This window comes from Miscanthus floridulus, chromosome 7 (genome assembly GCF_019320115.1).
Source record: "Miscanthus floridulus cultivar M001 chromosome 7, ASM1932011v1, whole genome shotgun sequence".
Lineage (NCBI taxonomy): Eukaryota > Viridiplantae > Streptophyta > Magnoliopsida > Poales > Poaceae > Miscanthus > Miscanthus floridulus.
The window spans coordinates 55833844-55844896 of record NC_089586.1 but is presented as its reverse complement, the minus strand read 5'-3'; the positions used below and the strand labels follow the sequence as shown (position 1 = coordinate 55844896).

The window sequence follows — 11053 nt, the reverse complement described above, 5'->3', positions numbered from 1 at the left end:
CGACACGACATCTTTGCTGCAAACGTTAGGTTACAAGCTATTATCAAGTGGTTAGATGATTTATTAGCAATTCAATTAATAATTCAATTCTAGCCATAAACTCAAACAAAGTAGGGACAACCATAAGAAGCATTAAGATCCAAACATTCATTACATGGGTTTATTACATGGTGACCTCTCCAGTAGCTACACTAGAAACTCGCAGGGAATCGCACTACACGCAGGTAGGCTCCAAAAGGACATTCTACTCTACTCCTAAAAGTGAGTCATGTTGTGGCAGAATCGACAAATTTATAAGAACACAAGTATAATGACAACCATCAGAGTGATCACACTGTCATACTTGAGCTCATATAAACTCAGTAGTCCATCGAGTATCACGAAGGATCTCGAATAATCCCCAACATACAACCAAGATCGTACATGATTCAATATACAAGCCACATGTTACATAAGTTTACAAGAACCTCAACATACATCGGAGTTCAAATATAGTTATTACAATACCAAGTTCAACTACAATAGCGGAAGCAATATAGTTTTAAAATCAACATCACACACACTTGTTCAGATACATGCCAGTTTGTGATTAAGTCCAACAAAAGCATCATAGATAAGACCACATAGAAGAGCCTTGCTCGTGGCCTTACTCCTCGTCCACGACGGGAGAGAAGCAATTCCTGCAATACCCATGGTATACAGTACCATTTGCAACAAGTGAGAAATAAACCCTGAGTATAATGAGGTACTCGGCTAGACTTACCTATCATGAACCAAAAATAAAGTGACAACAAGGATCATGCAAGGCTTTATATGTGGGGCTAGCTTGACATTATTTTGCATAAAAAGCTACTAGTTGAACTACATATTTTATAATTCGGTCGCCATGTTAATAATAGCTATTCATCTCTAGATTAACAACTAACCTGTGCCAAACATGTGTTATATAATTCAATAGCATAATAATAGTAACCATAGCCAATTATTTTATCATTCTTAGAACCATTCCACTTGCCATTAATCACTACGATAGAAGAAAGCTCAGTCAAGTTTCTCACAATCCGGAAGATATGGCGATTCGAATGATTCACCCGCTGGGAAGTATTCATAACACAAACCCAGACATACCTGTGCCAAGGTAGTCTTAGGTCACCTTTGGTACAACTCAGGTACACATATCGCGGATTCAATCAACGCCGCACAATCAGAGACAACCAGCTACCAAGACAGTCAGGCCTAGCCTACCCTTAGGCTCACGTCTGGCTCCCCGCACATCCTTACTACCTCTAGTGTGTGTACTCTTAGAGAATAGGACCCGGCTTGAGTTGAGCTACTCGGCATCGTGGTCAGAACGAGTTATACGGCCAGCTAAGTGAGAGGTTTGCATTCAAAATGACCGAAGACCAACAACGATGTGGTCCTTAATCGGCACAGACGGAATCACATGAGTCCCCCTACTACATCTCATGGTTCTTTTACACGATAGCAAGTATAGCCAACCGTGATTTTGTATCCACCTATATCTCACAGGTGATAGAAAATCACCCGACTACTACCGACTAAGCATTGCTAAGCATTTATTCACCTACATAGGGTTCAAGATATATTTTTGGACAAGGAAATTATATGCATCAAGTGTTTTCAATCAACTCCTATAACCTATTGCATCAAACATAAATGACTCAAGTTGATATTTATCTCTACTATAAGGGACCAATCAAAACTATACTAGGTCTCCAAAAAAAAAGTATCCCGCTAAGAAACTATAACCATTGTGCACCAACGAAATTATACCCAGGATTACCGTATCATTAAAATCTATGGCTCCTAATCCTTTCTCACAGGCTTCAACTTGATCCGATGGCCAACGTTATTTAGATCTCCCCCGCCTAGGCTTCAACGCACGCCTGTAAAATAGAAACCAATGGAAATCAATCAAGGCAAATATGGAAGTCAATCAAGGCAAATAGGAAGGAGGGATCCGTGACTCCCATCAAGGCAATTTTCAGAATTGTCGGTATAATGAAAAAACCCACACCGAGCCCGGCCCCATCTGACGCGCCCCTTCCAAAACTCTGCGTGTCGTTTTGGTATTACGTCAATAAAGAATGGCGATAGACCTGCCAACATACCCACTCACATGTTTCCGTCAAGAACATGTGGGACCTGGTTTGGTAACCTCACGCGTCAGTAGGAGCAGTGGAGCATCTATAGTGTGGCTAAACCTAGAAAGGTCTATCCCTTTCTTCTCATAAAATACCAACGGCGACACCCTGAACAAGGAAGCAAAACGGGTCACTTACAGTTCGGGCCCACAGAGAGGAGATCGATGAAGAGGTTTAGCACATTTGGTATCAAAGAGAGGAGTTAGACCACTGTATTACAAAGAGATGAGTTAGACTACTGTGTTATAAAAGTAACACACTACACGCCCGACCGAGTTTACAAAATAAATGAACCGACTTGACACGTGATTATGAAAATAAAAGGTCATTATGAAATAGAACACGCAAGCTAGAGACAATTAGTTTTGTTCTAATTTTTAGATATATAGCTTTTGCTATGCACCTAAATATATATTATGTCGATATATATAGTAAAAACTACTTCCTCCATTTCAAATTATAAGTCGCTTTAATTTTTTTGGTACATCCATTTTGTTATGCATCTAGATATAATAATATGTCTATATACATAGCAAAATGGATGAACAAAAAAAGTCAAAGTGACTTATAATTTGGAATGGAGGGAGTACGTATCTAGAAAAGCTGGAACGACTTATAATATAAAACAGATGGAGTACTTAAAACTTACTTGAGAAATCAGTTGATTATATGCCAAGAAGAAATGTTTTTTTCTTTTATCCAATAATTTTCATTAGTTAGCTTTCTAATACCCGAAAATCATCTGAAGAAAGAAAAACAAGATGGGAGAGAGGAAGAAACCGAGGAACAACCAGATAAATATCCATCGCGGTTGCGCACATATATTTACGACTATATCTACTATTTAATTTAAAAAAAGATCAAATACAATTTTTTCTTTCATTTATCAAAAGTGAATTATAGAGTTACTTTAACAAGCTATATCTACTTTAAGAAGTATGGTACGGCATCTTTAATTATTTGGAATGAAGTTTGCATGAAGTGGCCAAGAAGATCTCCAAGACATGTTTAAGGACTTAGGTATATTGTAAATTATATGGTTAATGCGAGAAATAACTTTATTATGCCTTGTTACGTGTAAGTGTTTCCCAGATTGTATATACATGGTCATATACAATTGTGTGAAAGTTGAACTCTGGAAAAAAAATCGTTGTTTGGTTGTTTCCATGTATATCCCTGAATGAAGCCGTAGCGTTAGCACGAGCACTATACTAGTAAAACATAGGAGACTTAGAATGTTCCGGAGCTTGCCTTTCAAGTAAGATGAGGGCTTATGGTTCGGGCACTCAGGCAAATCTTCCGAGACCTATTCTTCGTCTTTTGGAGCAATTGGCTGCTGGGCCTCTTGCTGGTCCTCCTCTTCCACTGCCTCGAACTCCAAAAGCATTATTCCCTCCGACGATCCTATATGCATGAGCACGCAATAAGATACAAAGAATGCATAGGTGATGATATAGATGATAGGATGAAGTACTGAGCCATGCATCCGAACAATCTATTAAGAGAATAGCAATACTTTATTTTACTGAGTAGGTGCATACCTCTTCTCTAGTAGATAAGTTTTAGTTTACTAAGTAGGTGCATATCTCCTCTATAGTAAAGTATCATACACTCACCATGCTCTAGCAACCTAAGATAGAGTTGCCCATCAACATTAAGATGTTTATCACCTGTAGCTAACAACTTATTTTAATTAGCTTAAGCCTCTACTTACCAATCCTAAGCTTATTCAAAGCAACAAGCCAAGATAACTAGATGTAGGTGAATTATAGTACAATAATTATATAGCTCCATACAATCGCTCCCTTTTGGGGCACAACTAATGGTACCTGAAGATTGCACCCATCATCAACATGCCAAAAGTATCATGGTTAAGCCCTAACAATTTCTTCAAAGCATTTATTAATTTGCTAAGCATAGCTAGGTTAAAATGAAAACTAGAAGATTAAACCCATCATCAACATGCCAAAAGTATCATGGTTAAGCCCTAACAATTTCTTAAAAGCATTTATTGATTTGTTAAGCATAGCTAGGTTAAAATTGGAACTGCTACTTCTAGTGCACAGAAAATTCTGAAAAATTAGAGCAGCTCATACATACTCTCAAGAGACCACTATTAAAATTTCGTGCCATTTGGATATGCATAGCAGCCTCTACAAAAATGTCAAGTTACATGCTTTATAACCACTTAATTATGTTTAGCATAGTAAAAAGTGTTAAACAACAGATTTCATATTTTTCTTACATTCCTCATAATATCAGTATACTGTGAAAAATAATTTATGTCCATAGGTTACCTATATTTGCCACAATTAATTTCACAAGAACTAGCATTTTATTAAACCAAAATAAGAATCCGATTCCAAGCATGCTAGCAGTAGATTTCATATTTTTCCTAGCTACAACAAGTCAAGACATGACCAACAAAATTGGAATCATATTTTTAGCGTATACCCAACTCAAGTTATGGATTTTCTAAGACGATTCCAGCAGAAGGTTCTTCTTTATTATTGCTTTGTTCATTTCCAATTTTGACGGGTCATGCACATCCAATTCCTCACCCTCGCTCGGTATACCCAGAACCAACTCTACACCATCATCCAGCAGTTGAATGCGCCCTCGTTGGCCTTAAGTCCAGATCCCCAGTTGCTGAGTCTATGCTCATTAACAACCAAAACGCAAACCTAAGCTTGAATGGCCGATCAGACTCTGCTTCATCCTTAGGTAGTTTCATCAACCCGTTGAATCTCATCAAACTGAGAACCGCCTCTTTTCTTGCACTTAAGTTTCCTAGTATTTCAACCAAAGGTGTTATTCTGAAGGAAGAATGGACCTAGACAGCCAACAAATTTTAATTAGCATCGAAGTGTAACTGTAATTTTTTTCTTACTATTGATTCCCGCTCTCTACTCTGTAACGAATCTTATATCTATTTTGGCGCAGACACTTTTCTGAAAACAAAACGAACTATTGTTGTTTTCTTCATCTTATCAAATTTCCCCATTATATGAATACTGCTGCTAGAAAACTGGAATCCTGAAAGCCAAAACTTAATTCAAGTTCTTTCCTCACAATCTTAAATGCCATTATGAACTAAAGAACGTTTATAGGATCAAAGATCATCCGAGGGGAAAACTGTCATATAGTATAGCTTTCGCTAGTTACCTTCCCATTTTTCTGATTGAAAGCATGTATGTATCCGCCTCCACCTCCAGACACCCTGGGTCCACCGCTCGTTGTACCTCCTTCTTTGGGCCGGTTACCCGGAATGCATGGATTTGTTGCCATTCTAAAATGAACAAATGTAACGGAGATTAAGAACTTCTATATTTGCTTTTAACCCCTAGGTCCTACTTCTCCGTTTTTTGGCCAAATTACATCGAGATTTTGACCTAATCTTCGTAACTGAGTTGGTTTTTCAACAATGCATAGATATAAACCATGTAGTATGAGTCAGGATTCAAGTTTACCTTGGCCAGGATTGACGCCGAATGCAATCGCCCCCTAGGAGACCTCCGCTCTCTGCCAGTCTTTCTTCAGCAATGCAGGTGAGTAGTCGGAAGGAAGAAGAATGGCCAGAGTCGTAGTGGGTTTTCCCTTTGTCTTCGTTTTGGAATGTAGCGCTTTGACTGTTTTGCCTTGCACTCGATTTCAAAAGGGGCTGCATGTGTACCGGAGCGTGCAGGCCCCTGGCACTCATCTAATCGCGCAGACCTCTGTTATACGAATTGTCCTTTCCTTCTTTTTTTTTTCCAAAGGATGTACCTTTACGTGAATAAATTACTTCCCTCCGTTTGTGTTTACTTGTCAGCAACTTTTTTTACTGTAGCAAATTTGATCATCTATTTTTTCTTCTAAAAAAAATCTTACATATTTTAATGTATATAACACTAATGAAGTATGTTCAATAAAGAATCATATATATATGAAGACTCGATGTATCTAAGAATTTTTTGTAGAAAAAAAAACGTATGGTCAAAATTGCTATAGTAAAAATTCGATGAAGTAAACGAAAACGGAGGTAGTATCTACTCTTGTCATCGTTTGGTAGGTATCACGTTTAATGTGCTTCGTTTAATTTTTATTTTGACATCCTTGTTTAAAAAATTTGTTATTTGCTAAGAACCTTTTTTGACCACAGTACTAGATGTTGCCATCTTTTTCCTTTGATTTGTCAATACGCAAGATATGTAAATACAATTACCGCAATATTATTATGTTGAGGTTGTTTATTCCTTTTTCTTTCGTTTATACAAATAAAATATATATTGAAACATACTGCCAATAGACAACAAAAAAAATTCTTTCATCCCAATAACCTATTGTTCGAGAACACTATTATTACTTTTTGATCCAATGGTAGAACTCTAGCATTGTCACACCATCTATTACCAATGTCACCAAATTTAGTATATATTAAATAGTATGGCTTTATTACAATTCTTGGAATGTTATGTTCGCTCCAATAATTTCTTATCCAGTACGTTATCATTACTTTTTTTATCTAAGCGTGACTGTAGTATTGTTACACCGCCTAGTACCTTTGTACCTATTATAACATAGAATGAATCTTATAGTTTTTTTACATTTCTTGGAAGTAAGCACCTGTGGATTCACGGTGGATTATTATGACCCGCTGAGCATGCTTTTTGTATTTTGTTACTATGATATCATTGTTTTACTACATCGTTTTTTTGTGTGTGTGTGGATACTTTTTTTTTTGTTTTACAGGGCTGGTTTGGCTGGCTATATAAGCCAGCTTACTTACTAGCTTATAAGCTACGGTATAGTATTTTTCTCTTTTAAAAAATCAGTCATACAAACCAGTACACACGGCTTTTCGATCAGCAGGAACACTCCCATATCATTCTTACCGCTTTCAGAACCGTGGCCCCCTTCCCCTTGACCTAGCTCGCTTGTCTATTATTGCCATCATCGCTTGGTAGCCGTTATCCTGTCGCGGGATGCTTGTCAGTGATGCACGTTGTGCACATCGGCAGCGTGCTCGCTCTTTTTTGCGTCTGGTCGAGCTTCCTTCGCATCATCCTACTCCGACCATCCTAGTGGATATTTCCACAATTTAAGCCAAAAAAAAAAAAAAAAAAACTCTTGAGTCCCAGTAACCGGTTGTTCGAGGAAACTATTATTACTTTTTGATCCAATGGTAGAACTCTAGCATTGTCGCACCATCTATTACCGATGTAACCAAATTTAGTATATATTAAATAGTATAGCTTTATTACAATTCTCGGAAGGAAGCACACGTGGATTCATGCTGGACAAATGTTTCGTCGTTTGCCTCCCTTGTTCCCGCTTTCTATCATCATCTAGTGAATCTGATCATTAATACCTCCGTCCCACAAAAGATTGTCACCCTCTTTGCTGATGCTGAAATTTAGCTTATGCTGAAATATTGTGAGAGAAAAATATTGTTCCATGATTAAAAAGTAGTTCTGAATAAGCTCAAACGAACAGGGCGTGTGATCCTAGAGTACAAATCTTGTCTCAAAAAGAATATAACCTGGAGTTGATAACAACTTTTCTAGTCGGATCCACCTTTTAAAAAAACCATTGCATGTCTAAAACACTACCATACCCTATCCATCCATGCGTATAAATAATATTCTGAATTTTTGAAGAATATTCTAGAACACACAATAAAAGTAATTTTGCATCTACACTAATTTGACCTTAAAAGTGAGATTCACGTTCTTTTTGAGACGGATGTAGTATTATTTTTCATCGTTTGCCTCCCTTGTTTCCGTTCTGTAGCATGAAAAAAAAGAGTGATTGGGTATCTTTGAAACACACTGTGTGATAAGATCGCACGAAATGTTTTGTACCTATTCCGAATCAGGTATAAGTAACAAGAAATGTTATGCTCGCTCCAATAAATTTCTTATCCAGTACCTTATTATTACTTTTTTTTATCTAAGCGTGGAACTGTAGTATTGTTATACCGCCTATTACCTTTGTACCAATTATAACATAGAATGAATCTTATAGTTTTTTTTTACATTTCTTGGAATTAAGCAATTGTGGATTCATGGTTGGATTATTATGATCCGCTAAGCACGCTTTTTTCTATTTTGTTACTACGACATCATTGTTATACTACATCGTGTTTTTTTGTTGTGTGGATACTGCCGCATGGTTGCTCGTAACACGTCCCTAATCTCCTGGCTAAATTTTTCTCGGTTTGCCATAATTCTTACCGCTTTGAGAACCACGGCCCACTTCCCCTAGACATAGCTCGCTTGTACATTATTGCCATCATCGTTTGCTAGCCGTTATCCTTTCTATACCACCCCGGGTATTTAAATACTAAAAACAGGATATGTCATCATATGCATTGTAAGGCATTTGGTCATATTGCAAACTTTGATATGCATTTACTAAAACAAGTTTACATTTATGTGGTATGTGTTGAATTGTATTGTTTGAATCAAGTTCAAAATTTGGTTTGGATTTGAATTTTCAAGAAAACCGTGATTTTCAGTATTTAAATCCTACCCTGAAAACTCATTTTAAAATCTAAGCACATTTTGGGGTTGAGCCTTAAAGCAAAAGTGTAGAGCTTGTCAAGTTATACAAAGTTTGTTTTTGGAGTTTTCAAAGTTGTTATGAAAAATTTGAAGTAATTTGAAAAGGCGTAATTCCTTAAATGTCCCCTATTTGAATTCAAAAGTTCATTTCAAAATGTAGACCGAATTAGGGGTTAGTTATAAAAGCAAAGTTGTAGAACTTTGGATTTTGAACAACTTTTATTTTTGGAGATTTTTGAGCTGTTATACAAATTTGAGAGTAATTTGAATTTGAACACGAATGGCAATTCTGTAAATAAGTGGAACAGTGTTCACCGCCTAAGCTACACCGCCGGTGACCTTCGGTTCGTTTCCAGGCGCGGTCGTGGCCGTCTTCGGCGTCGCGCTGGCGCGGAGAAGTCTCCTGCGTGGCTTCCTTGCGCTTCTGAGCCATGCTATTTAGCCTTGGCCGTCGCCGTTTGTCCCCGCTCTCTTGCTCTGTTTTTCCAGTCGCCGCCGCCATAGCTCTGGCGAGCTCGCATCGTCTCCCCAGCGCCGTTGCCGTCTCAGCAAAACCTGTCATAGCTCCGCTGGTTCCTTGCACGCTCAGCCGAACCATCCTTGACACTTGACTCCGCCCAGGAACTAGCTGTCCACGCCCATCTTCCTCACGGCCGGCCGAACCACCGTCGACCTTGCCTCACCGTGGTCAGGCCACTCTAGTCCATCTCCGCCTTCACCGAGCATACCGTCGTGTTCGTGGTGAGTTCCTGAGCATGATGCTCGCTCCGCTTGAACCTCTACCGCGTCGTAGCCGAAGTTGTGTCGTGTGCCGCCATGTTCGCGCCACCATGGCCGCCATGGCCGGCGTGGAGCTTCCTCCGGTGTGCCTGCTGCTGTTCTGGGGGTCGGGGTAGATTCGCTGGGTGGTGTTGGTCGTGCAGGTACCGTCTGCCTCGCCGAAGCCTCACCGTCAGTGCGTTTGGCTGGCCGGAGTCGGTAGTGCCACCGTGTTCTCTCTCTGTGTCGCTGACATGCGGGTCCTGCCTGTCAGAGAGAGAGGGAGAGAGAACAGGGAGATTTCTTATTTTCTGGATTTTGAATAGTGTAGCAACTTTGGAAATTAATAGGAAAATAATTATAGCTCCAAAAATTTTGAAAATTTGTGTGTAGCTTCTGTACATGTTCTATTATGGTTTAAAAATATGAAACTTGAAATTTGAATAAACTTTTAATGTTCCAAAATTCAGTCAATTAATTGATAAATGTAATTTCCATAATTTTTGTAGAGCATTGTATAACTCCAAAAATTATGAAATTTATTTTGATACACTAATTTATCATGAGGAAGCTTGCATAAAATTTTGAGGTCATTTGGAACAAGTTCATTTTGAGCTTATTTTCCAAATTAATTCAAAATTGAATAAAAGCTAGCCCTAAGTGTTAGGTTAGGGTTTGATCTTGTTTTGGTCATGTTTTGTGACCAGTAGGGTTTCAAGATCAGTTTGATCAAGTCACCTATGTCATAAGCCCTAGGTCATTAATAAGTTAACTTGTCGAAACCCTAAATGTTAGTGTCAGTTGGTTTGTTGGCTTGCAACTGTACCGCGAAGGAAAGTTGTATCCGAATTGTTAATTTGCATCCATCATCGAGCATCATGTTTCATATTCCGTATCATGTTAAACATGGCATTGTTACTACGTGTAGTGAACGAAGGTGAACACGTGGTAGTTAATCAAGTTGCGGAGGAGGCTAATCCGTCTATTGAGGTCGGATCGAATATTTATAGAACGTCGTAGGAACCGGACTTTTCTATCAACGAAGGCAAGCCCCGGATGCATTTAAACCTACCTTGTGTTTTATAAATTTCTATCGCTTTTGCTTTTATATACTGTATTAAGTAATTAGAAGTCAAGTGGAAACCTAATTGGTGCATTACCAACCTTGTTTTTCCATATCTACCTTGTTACCAGTTTAAATTCGTAAATGCCTAGTTATGCTTAGTCATGCTTAGACATATCAAAATCGGGTGATTACCTATCACCTACAGGTTTTAAATGGATCTTTGATTACTTATGTTACCATGTGATATGAGCATGTGGAGTAATAAATCTAGACCGGGCAGATTCGATGTGTGTGAGCCACAAGACATTGAGGTCTTGTGAGCGGGTACTTTCCGCCTGTCTTGATTAAAGTTCATCCGTTATTGAGCTGTGTGTGGTGATAATTTGTAGTACTAACCACATACTCCGGTAAGCCTTAGATTGGCTATTCTTTTACGAGAATGGCTACTCGCGCACTGGGAGTGGAGAGATGGCGGGAATAGCGTGTACCCACGTGGTAATGGGCTGGATTGGTGGAGT

At 38.6% G+C, this 11053-nt stretch overlaps 1 long non-coding RNA gene across 1 annotated transcript; it reads right to left on the bottom strand.

The window, feature by feature from the left end:
* Positions 1-1819: 1819 nt before the first annotated feature.
* Positions 1820-5763, bottom strand: LOC136463269 (uncharacterized). Its single transcript, XR_010760961.1, has 4 exons — positions 5636-5763; positions 5331-5454; positions 3417-3569; positions 1820-1907 (listed from the first exon to the last, which is right to left on the bottom strand). It is a non-coding gene; the product is annotated as an uncharacterized lncRNA (long non-coding RNA).
* Between the last annotated feature and the right edge of the window lie 5290 nt (positions 5764-11053).